The sequence below is a fragment of the Aegilops tauschii genome, chromosome 3 (genome assembly GCF_002575655.3).
Source record: "Aegilops tauschii subsp. strangulata cultivar AL8/78 chromosome 3, Aet v6.0, whole genome shotgun sequence".
In the NCBI taxonomy this organism is placed as follows: Eukaryota; Viridiplantae; Streptophyta; class Magnoliopsida; order Poales; family Poaceae; genus Aegilops; species Aegilops tauschii.
The window spans coordinates 87,837,534-87,849,438 of record NC_053037.3 but is presented as its reverse complement, the minus strand read 5'-3'; the positions used below and the strand labels follow the sequence as shown (position 1 = coordinate 87,849,438).

The 11,905-nt window shown below is 49.3% G+C and overlaps 1 long non-coding RNA gene across 1 annotated transcript; it reads right to left on the bottom strand.

Moving 5' to 3' along the window:
* Positions 1-5,798: 5,798 nt before the first annotated feature.
* Positions 5,799-11,311, bottom strand: LOC141042283 (uncharacterized). The gene is made up of 3 exons (XR_012204345.1): positions 10,950-11,311; positions 9,360-9,434; positions 5,799-6,116 (listed from the first exon to the last, which is right to left on the bottom strand). It is a non-coding gene; the product is annotated as an uncharacterized lncRNA (long non-coding RNA).
* Positions 11,312-11,905: the final 594 nt, after the last annotated feature.

Sequence of the window (11,905 nt, the reverse complement as noted above, 5' to 3'; positions counted from 1 at the left end):
TGTTGGTTGTTGTATTTTGTTTTTAAATTATTTGGATTGCTTACCACATGTGTCACGTGGTTGGTCGTTGTATTTTCTTGAGTGGCCGATGTTTTCTTAATTCAAAATTAGGCTAGTCTTGCCCGCAAAAAAAAAGTCAGGCGAGTTTTAACCCTACGTTCTTGAAAAAAAAAGGGTGTCAACGTGATCTGAAAATGCTAGACCTAGGAAAGATCTCCAAAACCTACGGACCTTTCCATCCTGACCACTAAATCCCCCCTGAATTCAACAAGGTGAGCCTCCCTTCCCTGATTTCATTCAATCAAAAGATGCCCCTTAAGCCGTTAAGTTAACTAAAAGGGTTGGATACGCTTTGTTGTGCCATTGGTGTGCTAGCTTTCAATTTTTAAAAGAAATACTCTCTCGGTTTCAGAATAGAAGGTGCAGGCAGAATAGTGCTTCCTTTTTCTAGGTGATGAACTGGTGTGTGAGATTGATATGTTTTTATACGATGATTCGAAAAATTGATGACCCGGTCAAAATTGTATATCAAATCCAAAAATGAATATCTCAATATAGTGGAAGAGTTTCAAAATTAGAGAGCATAGTGAATTAAAAAAAGTTTAAATGAGCAAGTTCCTTGAAGAATTGTTGATCCGGTCACAATCGAATGACTCAATTTCAAATTCAAGACCTTGATTGACTGTGAGTAATAGTGCAATTAATAGATTGTGTAAGATAAGGTGTAGCATTGCTCTCTATCCGAGAGATTGACATACACGAACGAGCACGTGGCACAACCATGGAGTCATCATGGTTGATATATCATTGGATTGTTGATTGCAAAAGAGAACGCGAATGACTTCGTGTGGCACGAACCACTCCGGTCTTAATTTTTTATATAATCAAAGTTGACATTTGAAAAGAAAAAAATCAATTGATAAGTGCCACACGTGTGACATGAAACACTGCTGCTCTGATGTTTTTTACAACTAAAGTTGCCATCCAAAAAAAAGAAACAGACAAAAAAACTAAAGCTTGCCATCCAAAAAGAAGTTGTCATGCTTGACAGCTAAAATTGTCATCCTCGCCTCACTAAACTTGCCACAAAAAAGTTAAGAGTTGTCATGTGTTCATGCCACACTTGTAGCACTTATCAGGGCCCAAAACAAACCCTCAACATAGCTCCGCCTTTGCGTGTGTGCTGTGATACTGATGTACATGGACCGCGTGAATGTGACTGGCGTCTTGGCGGTCTTCTACAAGAAGGTGACACGCCAGTCGATCGAGGAGTGCTACTTGTTGAGATGCCGACATTCAAATTATCTTTACGATTATAATTCTTGTTTGGATATTAGGCAAAGCAGAGTTGAGAGGGGCCAAAAGAACAATTTCTGCTTAAACTTTGACAATCTTTAAAATTATAGCTTAACAACCAATGATAATCCACATAATTTCTCTAGGGGGGGCGGGGCGGGGGGGGGGGGGGGGCATAGCCCCCCTTGGCCCTAGTGAATTAATTCTAACTAGGGATGAATATCAGTTGGTAAATTGTGATAATTGGCAGCACCTTATTCCCTTGCATCTCAACCGTTGTGTTGTGCATCTTGGCGAGGGTCTTTTACAAGATGTTAATAAGCGAGTCGACTGTGGAAACTACCTCGTGGATCTGCCGACATTCAACTTATCTTTACCATTATAATTCTTGTTTCGATATTAGGCCATTCAATGTATATAGTAGTAATATAATTTCTTATACATTGAACAACCAACCACTGCTTGCTTGGTCTGTTTCATTACATATTCTTGTCTGGATACAGACAATTAACATAGTTTTTCATACATTAGGAAACCTCTGTGCTCAAATCATGGCTCTGCATCCTACATGTTATGTCGATGACTATGAGCTTCCGGTCAGAATCAACGTTACTGAAAGACTTTCCTCAATGAAACTTGACATATTCCTCTCGACTTAAAAATATAAGAATCGAGTCGTACCTCTTTTAAAATAACATTCTGGCTAAGAACACTCAGAGGAGCAGAGAAAAACTCGCTACTACCGGGACCCATACAGACTGCCTGCTAGCAGGGATCCCCCAAATTGCAGAGCTGGGTCTCATCTCATCTGCGTTTCAGATATCCTCTCCAATGCTTTTGTTAGCTTCCCAGCTCGACCAAGGAGGTGGATTATGCATCCATAGTGGATCACACTATGAGAAGCCCTGCAGACGCTGAGAAAGAAACCGTTTGTTAATCAAGCTGGCAGTGAAACACTGATGAATGTCACTGGAGCATTGTGTAAAACATGGATAGTATCCTCACCGTGAGAATCAGGGAGCTTGCCACGTGGGCGTTGGGCTCCAGCCAGAACTCTGCACCTGAACGGCGTCCCTAACAGCCAGCTCCACGGTGCCGCCTAGAGAAGGGCGGGAACATGTACGCGTCAGGCCTGGCTGGCTGGCTCCAAGGCCCACGTACACTCGCGAGGCGCCCGGAGGGAAATTCCGTCAAACAGGCCGCGGGCGCACGAGGCCACGGGGGTCCAGGCGGCGTCTCGCGTCTGGTTCGCGGCTACAGCGGCAGTAGCCACAGGGGATTGGCCAAGGAAGGAGAGAGGGAAAGGGGCGGCGCGGTGGAGCAGGAGCGAAGCCTGTCGCTGGACGTGGACTCGTGGCAGGCTGCGCTGCGCCAGGTCGGCTGGCAACCGAAATTAACGGTGCCCATGTACGGAACCTTTGGAAGAATTTTTATTTATTTTAGTACCGATTTTATTTTAGCCCAAATTTTTGAAATCGATCTATTACTAGTAGAGAAGGGGAGTATTATCCCCAAATGCCAAATGGAGACCGAGCTCCACAAAGGTCTTAATTTGAAAACTTCAAAATTTGAATTTTTCAGTTTCAAAAAATTCTGAAAACAAATTCATACATACCTAGATGGGAGCAACTACACTAGAAAACATGCTTGTGGTAGAAAAATATATAAAATGGATCTGGACCACTGGTTGAAAGACTGATGGCCCAAATTTAGGTGGAGCGATCTGTCCGCATAATTTACAAAAAGGTCCTTCGATACAAGATAATTTGGTCTCGATGGCCTCGTCGTTCAATCCCAAATCGCGTACAGAGCGGCAGCCCCAACGCTGGAGACGGCGGCCCAGATCCCTCCTCAAGCTAGGTGAATTCAGAACATCTCAACCTAGATACATAACATGTGTGTAAATTTTGAAGGGTGTGTTTCGGCCTCATCTAGATGTGACATAAATAATTATGTCACATCTAAGCTGATGTCATCGTTTGTTTGTCGCCTTTTCTTTGTTTGTTGTTCTCTTTTTTGTCCAGCCCAGCGTGACATTATTTTTATAGAATCATGCAGCATGACTAAAGGACAGTCACCCAGATCATGCTTGCAAGGGCCACGCCTAGCGCGCCTCCATGCTCGCTAACTGTACGATCGCTACCTCCGGTAGCCTAGCCGTACGCAGTAGTACATTTTGTGTTTTTCTCCTTTTGTTTTTTTCCTTTTTATGATTTTTATTTTTCTCTTTCAGGTTTAGTTGTTCTTCTAGTTTTCTTCCATTTTTTTATTCTTTATACTTTTTGTATTATAAAGATTATTCTAATATATGTTGAACATTTTTTAAATACAAATTAAACATTTTTTAATATATGGAGAACATCTTTTCTTTGTGATCAATATTTGTTTATGCGACATTAGCGAGAATTCCAGATACGGGCTCCACACAAGAGTCGAACTCTGGTTGTTGCCACAACACTGCGATCCCAACCATTGGGCTACTGCCCTGTCCTCAAACATCTTTCTTTTCAAATACACACTGAACACGTTTTTTTCATAGGGTGAACATTTTTTGAAATACACAGTGAACAAAATGTAATATATTATGAATTTTTGTATGGTGAACTTTTTTTAATATACACAGTAAACCTTTTACGAATACACACTGAACAATTTTAAATTGCATGCGGAACATTTCTAAAATAAAAAAACTAGTAAAAAACCAGAAAAAAAATCATGTATTCAAAAAATGTACAGGGTTTTAATAATGTTCGTGATTTCAAAAAAATGTTTGCAAATTCAAAAAATGTTCACAAAAGTCAAAATAAATGTTTATGTATTCATGCTCTTCGACGAACAAAACGCACAAGCCCACCGTTGATTCACAAGCAAAGATGAGTTGCGAGTTGAGGATGGACTTGCAACTGGCGCAACTACAATTACAAGCCCAGTTGCGAGCCGATTACGGAATTGCAGTTGGAACAAATACAAACTACAAAAAGCTCAGTTGCTAGTCGAGGGTAGACTTGCAACTGGGGCTATTACAAAATACAAAAAATTCCAGTTACGAGTCGAGGTTGGAGTTACAACTGTGGAAACTACAACTACAAAAAAAGCGCCCTAGTTGCGAGTCGAGGTTGGACTTGCATTTGTGCCAACGACAACTAAAAGAAAAGCCCCCGGTTGCCAGCCGAGCATGGACCTGAAATTGGAACAACTACAACTACAAAACAACAATTGTGGGCCGAGGTTGGGTTTGCAACCGACACAAAATTATTGGACCCCCAATTTCGAAGTGGGGGGGTGGACTCGCAACTTGGATAAGAACACAAGCGCCCTTAGTTGCGATTAAATGGTAGGCTTGCAACTGGGCCCCTGAGAAACACACCCTTAGTTGTGAGTTGATGGTTGAGTTGCAACTAGGGACCACGACAAGAACACACACGCCCTTAGTTGCGAGTTGATGGGTGACTTGCAACTGGGGACCACGGTGAAAGAACACACACGCCCTTAGTTGCGGGTTGATGGTTGACATGCAACTAGGGACCACAACAACCAAAACACGCCCTTAGTTGCAAGTCGATGGTTGATATGCAACTGGGGCCGTACAACAAACACACACACCCTTAGTTGCGAGTCGATGTCTGACCTGCAACTCGGGCCCGTACAACAAACACACATGCCCTTAGTTGTGAATCGATGGATGACTCACAACTGGGGACCACGACAAAGAACACACACACACCCTTAGTTGTGAGTTGATAGTTGACATGCAACTGGGAGCCCCAACAAACATGCCCTTAGTTGTGAGTCGATAGTTGAGTTGCAACTGGGGACCACAACAAGAAAACACATGCCCATAGTTGCAAGTTGATGGTTGACATGCAACTAGGGACCACAACAACCAAAACACGCCCTTAGTTGCGAGTCGATGGTTGATATGCAACTGGGGCCTGTACAACAAACAAACACACCCTAATTTGCGAGTAGATGGATGACTTGCAACTCGGGCCCGTACAACAAACACACACGCCCTTAGTTACAAGTCGATGGATGACTTGCAACTGGGGACCACGACAAAGAACACACACACCCTTAGTTGCGAGTTGATGGTTGACATGCATCTGGGAGCCCCGACAAACACGCCCTTAGTTGCGACTCGATAGTTGTGTTGCAACGAGGGACCACGACAAGAAAACACATGCCCTTAGTTGCGAGTTGATGGTTGACATGCAACTGGGGACCATGACAAAACAAAACACGGCCTTAGTTGCGAGTTGATGGGTGGCTTGCAACTGGGGGCCCTGACAAAACAACACACCCTTAGTTGCGAGTAGATGGTTGACAAACAAACATGCCCCGACAAACACTCTTCCCTCCCCCTAGTTGTGCGTCGATGGTTGGCATGCAACCGGTATCGGACCCGACAAACACTCTCCCCGCCCCCTGTGACGCCCCCGATTCAATCGTACACTAATCATACATGCCAATGTGTACGATCAAGATCAAGGACTCACGGGAAGATATCACAACACAACTCTAGACACAAATTAAAATAATACAAGCTTTATATTACAAGCCAGGGGCCTCGAGGGCTCGAATACATAAGCTCGAATACACAAGAGTAAGCGGAAGTAACAATATCTGAGTACAGACATAGGTTAGACAAGTCTGCCTTAAGAAGGCTAGCACAAAAGCAACATCGATCGAAAAGGCAAGGCCTCCTTCATGGGAGCCTCCTAACTACTCGTCGTCGTTGGCGGCCTCCACGTAGTAGTAGGCACCCTCAGTGTAGTAGCAGTCGTCGTCGAAGGTGGCGTCTGGATCCCGGGCTCCACCGTCTGGTTGCGACATCCGAGAAGAAAGGAAAAGGGGGAAAAAGGGATAGCAAAGCAAGCGTGAGTACTCATCCAAAGTACTCGCAAGCAAGGGTCTACACTACATATGCATCGGTGTCAATGAAATGGGTAGTATATGTGGACTGAACTGCAGAATGCCAGAAGAGAAGGGGAAAGCCTAGCCTATCGAAGACTAGCATCTTCAAGCAGCTCCAAGCATCTTGCAGCATCAGAAGAGATAAGAGTAGCATAAAGTAAACACTACTGGAATCAGGGATTTTGCCGTCTGCCAGTTCTTTGCCGTCTACTAGCAGATGGCAAAGAAGGTCTTTGCCATCAACCATCAAAAAGCAGACGGCAAACAACTGACAGACGGCAAAATCGGTCTTTGCCATCTGTCAGTTCTTTGCCGTCAGCTGGCTGACGGCAAAGAGAGAGGTGGCCTCCAGTAACGAGCTGATTAGAAAAACTTAACGCCCCCCTCTTTGCCGTCTGCTAGCAGACGACAAAGATAAAGAAAAGCGGACGACAAAGCCTCGGCGGACGGCAAAGAAGAAGCACACCACGCGGATAGACCACACGGATCGATGACTTGGCGAAATCCTAGACGCACGTCCCACCCACTCACAGCCGTCGGACGCATGCCCCCACTGACCCATGATGCACGCGCGCCCACGCACAGCCCCATCGACGCATAGCCCCACCCACGATTCCCCTCTCCTTCTGCCAGAGTAGTAGCACACCGCCGGTCATCGCTCTCCTCTCTCCTGCTAGTCCCACCTCTCTCCTACTCCCCCGAGCAGCCGCATGCCGCGGGCCAACGCACGCCGCGCGCGCCTGCCTGTCCGGCGCTCCCGAGCAGCCGCAGGTTCAGCCCAACGCACGCTCGTCCCCGAGCAGCCGCACGGGGCGGCCACCGCCCGCGTGCCTGTCCATCCGTCGCCGCGTCAGCGCCCTCCCGCCCCTCCGTCCGGCCGACGCTGCGCCCCTCGACCGCCTGTCCATCGTGGCCAACAGCCTCGCCGTGTGCATCTCCGTCGTCGTCGCCGCGTGAAGCTCTGCCACCTCGCCAGTGCCACGTGAAGTTCTGCCACCTTGCCAGCGCCACGTGAAGCTCACCTGAGCCCGTCCGCACCGCGAGCTCCATGCGCACTCGAGCTCCTCACCCGCCGGCCGTGCGCCCCGCCTCGCGAGCTCCGCCGGTCGCGCACCTCCCATCCCCGACCTCCCTCGCGTGCACCCCCTCGCCCCCGCGCCGGAGCAAGTCAGCTCCCGAGCGCGGCTGAGCAGGGTCAGACAGTGGCGCAGCGAGAAGCGCCGGGCGGCGGCGCAGCCATAGTCGGGCTGGACGACGGGGCGGGCAGAGCACTGCAGTGGAGAGCAAGGACTCGATTGCCTTTCAGTTTTAATTTTTAGGGCCTTTTGTGTTAATTTCCAGGACTATGTTGTAACTTTAGTTTTCTCGGGGTCCTGTTTGAACTTTGTACTCCACTAATGTTGAACAAAAGGCACTAAGGCACGGCCTGTCCTTTCCCTGTTAAAAAGAAAGATAGAGAAGTGCACTTGCATGCGTTGACCGCAGCACTCGGGAGCATTGTTGTTGTGTTTTTTAAATATTATCCCTTTTGTTTGCTGTCTGTGACTCACGAGGCGGACGGCAAAGGCTACGCTGTTAGTCCGTTCGTCTGCTTTCTTTGCCGTCTGCTGCTGATGGCAAAGGTCCCTTTGCCGTCAGCCGCCAAAAGCAGACGGCAAAGTAGCTGTTTACCGTAGCCTACTTTGCCGGAGCCTTTTGCCGTCCACGGCTGACGGCAAAGGCCTTTGCCGTCCGCCGTTCATGCCTTTGCCGTCCGCCGTGGCAGACGGCAAAATAGCTGATTTCTGTAGTGAAAGTAGTAGTAGTGTTATCAACCTCGGACAGAGATCCTTTCTCGACTCCGTGCGAGAAAGTAATCCCAGGGCCATACTATCTAGTTATCACCTCAAGTATCCAATTCTAGTTGTATCGATCGGGATACAACTCCAAGTGTCCGTTACCGTAGGACAGGCTATGGATAGATGTTTTCTTCCCTGCAGGGGTGCACCAACTTACCCACCATGCTCGATTAACTCTGACCGGACACACTTTCCCGGGTCATGCCCGGCCTCGGCCAAACGATACGCCGCAACCCGACCTAGGCTTAATAGAGAGGTCAGCACGCCGGACTAAACCTATGCCCCCGGGGGTCATGGGCCATCGCCTCGGGAACTCCTGCACGTTGCGTACGCGGCCGGTGAGCAGGCCTAGCTACCTCCTTAAAAAAGGCAGGTGCTTACCAGTCCAACCCGGCGCGCGCCGCTCAGTCGCATGACGTCTATTAAGCTTCGGCTAATGCATACGACGCAGAACGCCCATACTATGCCCACGTGATGGTTAGTGCTATCAAGCCAGAGGCCTCTCGGATCAAATATCCAAATCGTAGTGGATTAGGAGCACGCGGTAACGAGTAGAGACTCACGATCGATGTGACCCCCTCGCCCCATCTCTAGGACTTGCGGCAAGGGCTAAGAATGCCCGGCCACGCCTCATAAGTATCTCGCGGGCACCTTCCAGGTCAACCCGACTCCACATCACTCGCAATCAAGCTCGCGCGGGTACCCCTCAGGGCCGACCCGTCTTTAGTAACATGGTTCAGTGTAAAGTCATAGTAACCATAGTAACTGTGTGTCTAACACCAAGGGGAACCCTGAGGAACCACCCTCGGTGGATTCCACTCGATGTAATCATCAAGGTGAACGTAAGAGGAACCACCCTCGAGGTTCACACTTGAGGGGTTGCACGACAGAGTCGTATCGGAAGTGGTTAAGGAGGAAATCACCCTCGATGACCACGACCGAATAGCTACACTACAAAGATCCCATCAGGAGTGATGTATGAGGTTCCACCCTCGGCACTCGATGGTAACTCTGTAGAGTCGAGCAACAAAAGGGGCGTGATGTGATGTGAGGTGTCGGGCTCTGGTCGTCGATCACGTTGATCGAGTCGTCGATGATGAAGCAGGGGCAACAAGGACAAGGTGGGGTCACTGATGGATCACTAACCAACATATACTAAGCAGTTTAGGATAAGCATGTAAGGTAACAATAAGCAGGTTACAAAAGCAGGCTATGCATCAGAATAGGAGCAAACAATAACAGTAGCAAAATCTAATGCAAGCATGAGAAAATGGAATGGGCGATATCGGGATGATCAAAGGGGGGGCTTGCCTGGAAGCTCTGCCGAAAAGGAAGAAGTGTCGTTGTCCACGTAGTCGATCACAGGGGCGGCATCGGTCTCGGGGTCTACCGAAGAAAAGAGGGGGAAGAAACAATAAATATAAAGAAAACATAGCATCACAAAGCAAGACATGGCAATTCGCGGTGCTAGGGGTGACCTAACGCAGTACTACACGTTGCAGACAGAGAGGGAAAACATCCGGAGGGGTTTTCCACGGCGTTCGGCGTTTTTCGGACAAATGAAAAGAGGGGGACGGTTCCATGTTCAGCATGCTAGAGGCATGTGACAGATATGCGGATAGCATATTCGGATTCGTTCGATTTTTCTGAGCAACTTATATATAAAAATTATTTTCATCTGAGCTACGGTTTATTTTATATGATTTATCAAACTTTTTAGTAATTTTCTAGAATATCATTATTTCGAAAATAAATGAATAAATTGCTACGGGTACACTGAAGTGTACCCAGCTGTTTGCATCAGGGGCTGACAGGTGGGGTCCTGTTGACTGCCAGCCAGCAGTCAACTGAGACTGTTTGACTAGTCAAAGGGACCAGGGGACCCGCATGTCATTGACTGGGTTATCCCAGTCAGCAGTTTGACTGGTCAATGGGGCCAGTGGGACCCATGTGTCATAGGTACACATTTTAACAGGGTTTTATTACTTTAGTTAACTAGATGGGGTCCACCACCCAGTGTCTAACAGTTAAAATATCTAGGTAATTATATTAATAGACCTATCAAATTAACAGGGGGGTTAGGGGGACTAACTAAAATGCTAGTGGCCGGGCCCCAGCGGCAGAGGCACCAGCCAGCCACGGCTGGGCTCGCGCACACCGTCCCTTCAGAGGAGCGCCGGCGACGGCCAGGCCGTAGCCCGCCTGGGGGGGAGCAGGGCGCGGCCCTGGTTGCGGCGGCCCTAGCGGCGCGGCGAGAGGGCGGCAGCGCAGCGCGGCCGTAGCAGCAGCAGCTCGGCAGCGGGAGGGTTGTGCGGGCGGCGAGCGGTCTGGGAGGCAGCGGGCGAGCTGGGCGCTGGCGGCGGGCGGCGCGCAGAGAGAGGCAGAGGCGGGGCGATGCGGGAGTGGGTCACGCGCAGGGCGCGGGGGCAGGGGCTGCAGCGAGCGGAGGCGAGGCGGCCGACAGTGGGATGCGGCAGCAGTAGAGCAACGCAGGCGGCGCGAGGAACAACAGGAGGAGGCGCGGGCACAAGCGATGGAAGGGGAGCGCGGGTTAGGTTCAGCATGCGCGTGCACAACCCCGAGCAGCAGAAACTGCAGACCGAGCAGTGGTAGGCACGCAGGGCACGGCCGGAGTTTAGACGTACGCATGCGTCGACGACGAGCTTCAGGAGCGGCGGCGATGCACGGGAAGGTATCTACGGGGTCCAGTTCGAGCAACGGCTCGAACCATTCGAACGAGGGCACCCCACCGCGTTCGTAGGTGGCACGGGCGCGAGCTAGAACGGCGGGAAGTGACCGAGACGACGACGTCCAACGGCGGTGGCGGCTCAACCGCGACGGAAACGAGCCAACGAGGCACGAGGAGGAACGAGAGGGGGTCGAGGAGGACCATGAGCTCACCTAGGGTCGCATGGGGTCCCGTTGGCAGCTTAGTAGCAGCAGACGTAAGTGGATTCGGGAGGGAACTCCGACGACCGAAGCGGGAAGAAGCGGTCGATCCCGGCGCTGTGGCGATCTCCTGCTCGAGCTACTCCTCGGAGTCGATGAAGACGAAGCAGACGCAGTGCCAGGCGAGGGCCTGAACCGATGAGGTCGACGATGGCCACACGGACGGAGGAGGCCATGGCAACGATGACACGGGTGGGTGCGCGAGAGAGCGAAGCGGCGCGAAGGGAGGGGAAGTGGGGAGGCGCTAGGGTTTGTAGGGGTCTGGCTAGGCCTTATCCGGTAGGGGGGCCGTGGGATGGCCGGCACGCGTCCATCCGCGGCCATGGCGGCCGAATGCGCGCCACGGCCTCCTGTGAACAAGAAGGAAGGATAAGGCACTGCTGGGCTGGGCCGATTGTGCACTGTGCACATAGAGCCCAGTCCAACAGGTAAGTTTGTCCATTTTCATTTCTCTTTTTTTAATCATTTTGTCTCAGTTTTCTATTTAGTTCACATAGCAAATGAATTTTTCTTGGACTCAAAAATTGCAAATAATTACCATGCAATATTCTGGAGCGTCCCACAAAGTTTGGGGACATTTGGAATTGTATAAGTATTTGTTTATTTTGAAAAGGCTGTTTTCATATACTGCTGGACCACCTTATAATTTCCTAGGGGTTAATTGGTGAGTCAAATGATGTTGATTTCAACATGAGAAATGATCAGGAGACTTTTTAGAATAATGTAAACATTTTTGTTTTACTGCTCAAAGAAATAATTTATTCAACTTATTTTAAATTTGAAAAGGATTTGATTTTTTGGACAAGTGGCAAGCTGCATAGTAATCACGATGACATGGCCACCATTAGGGGGAGATTACTGTAGCATGATCCTCGGGGTGTTACACCCCCCTAGTTGTGAGTCGATGG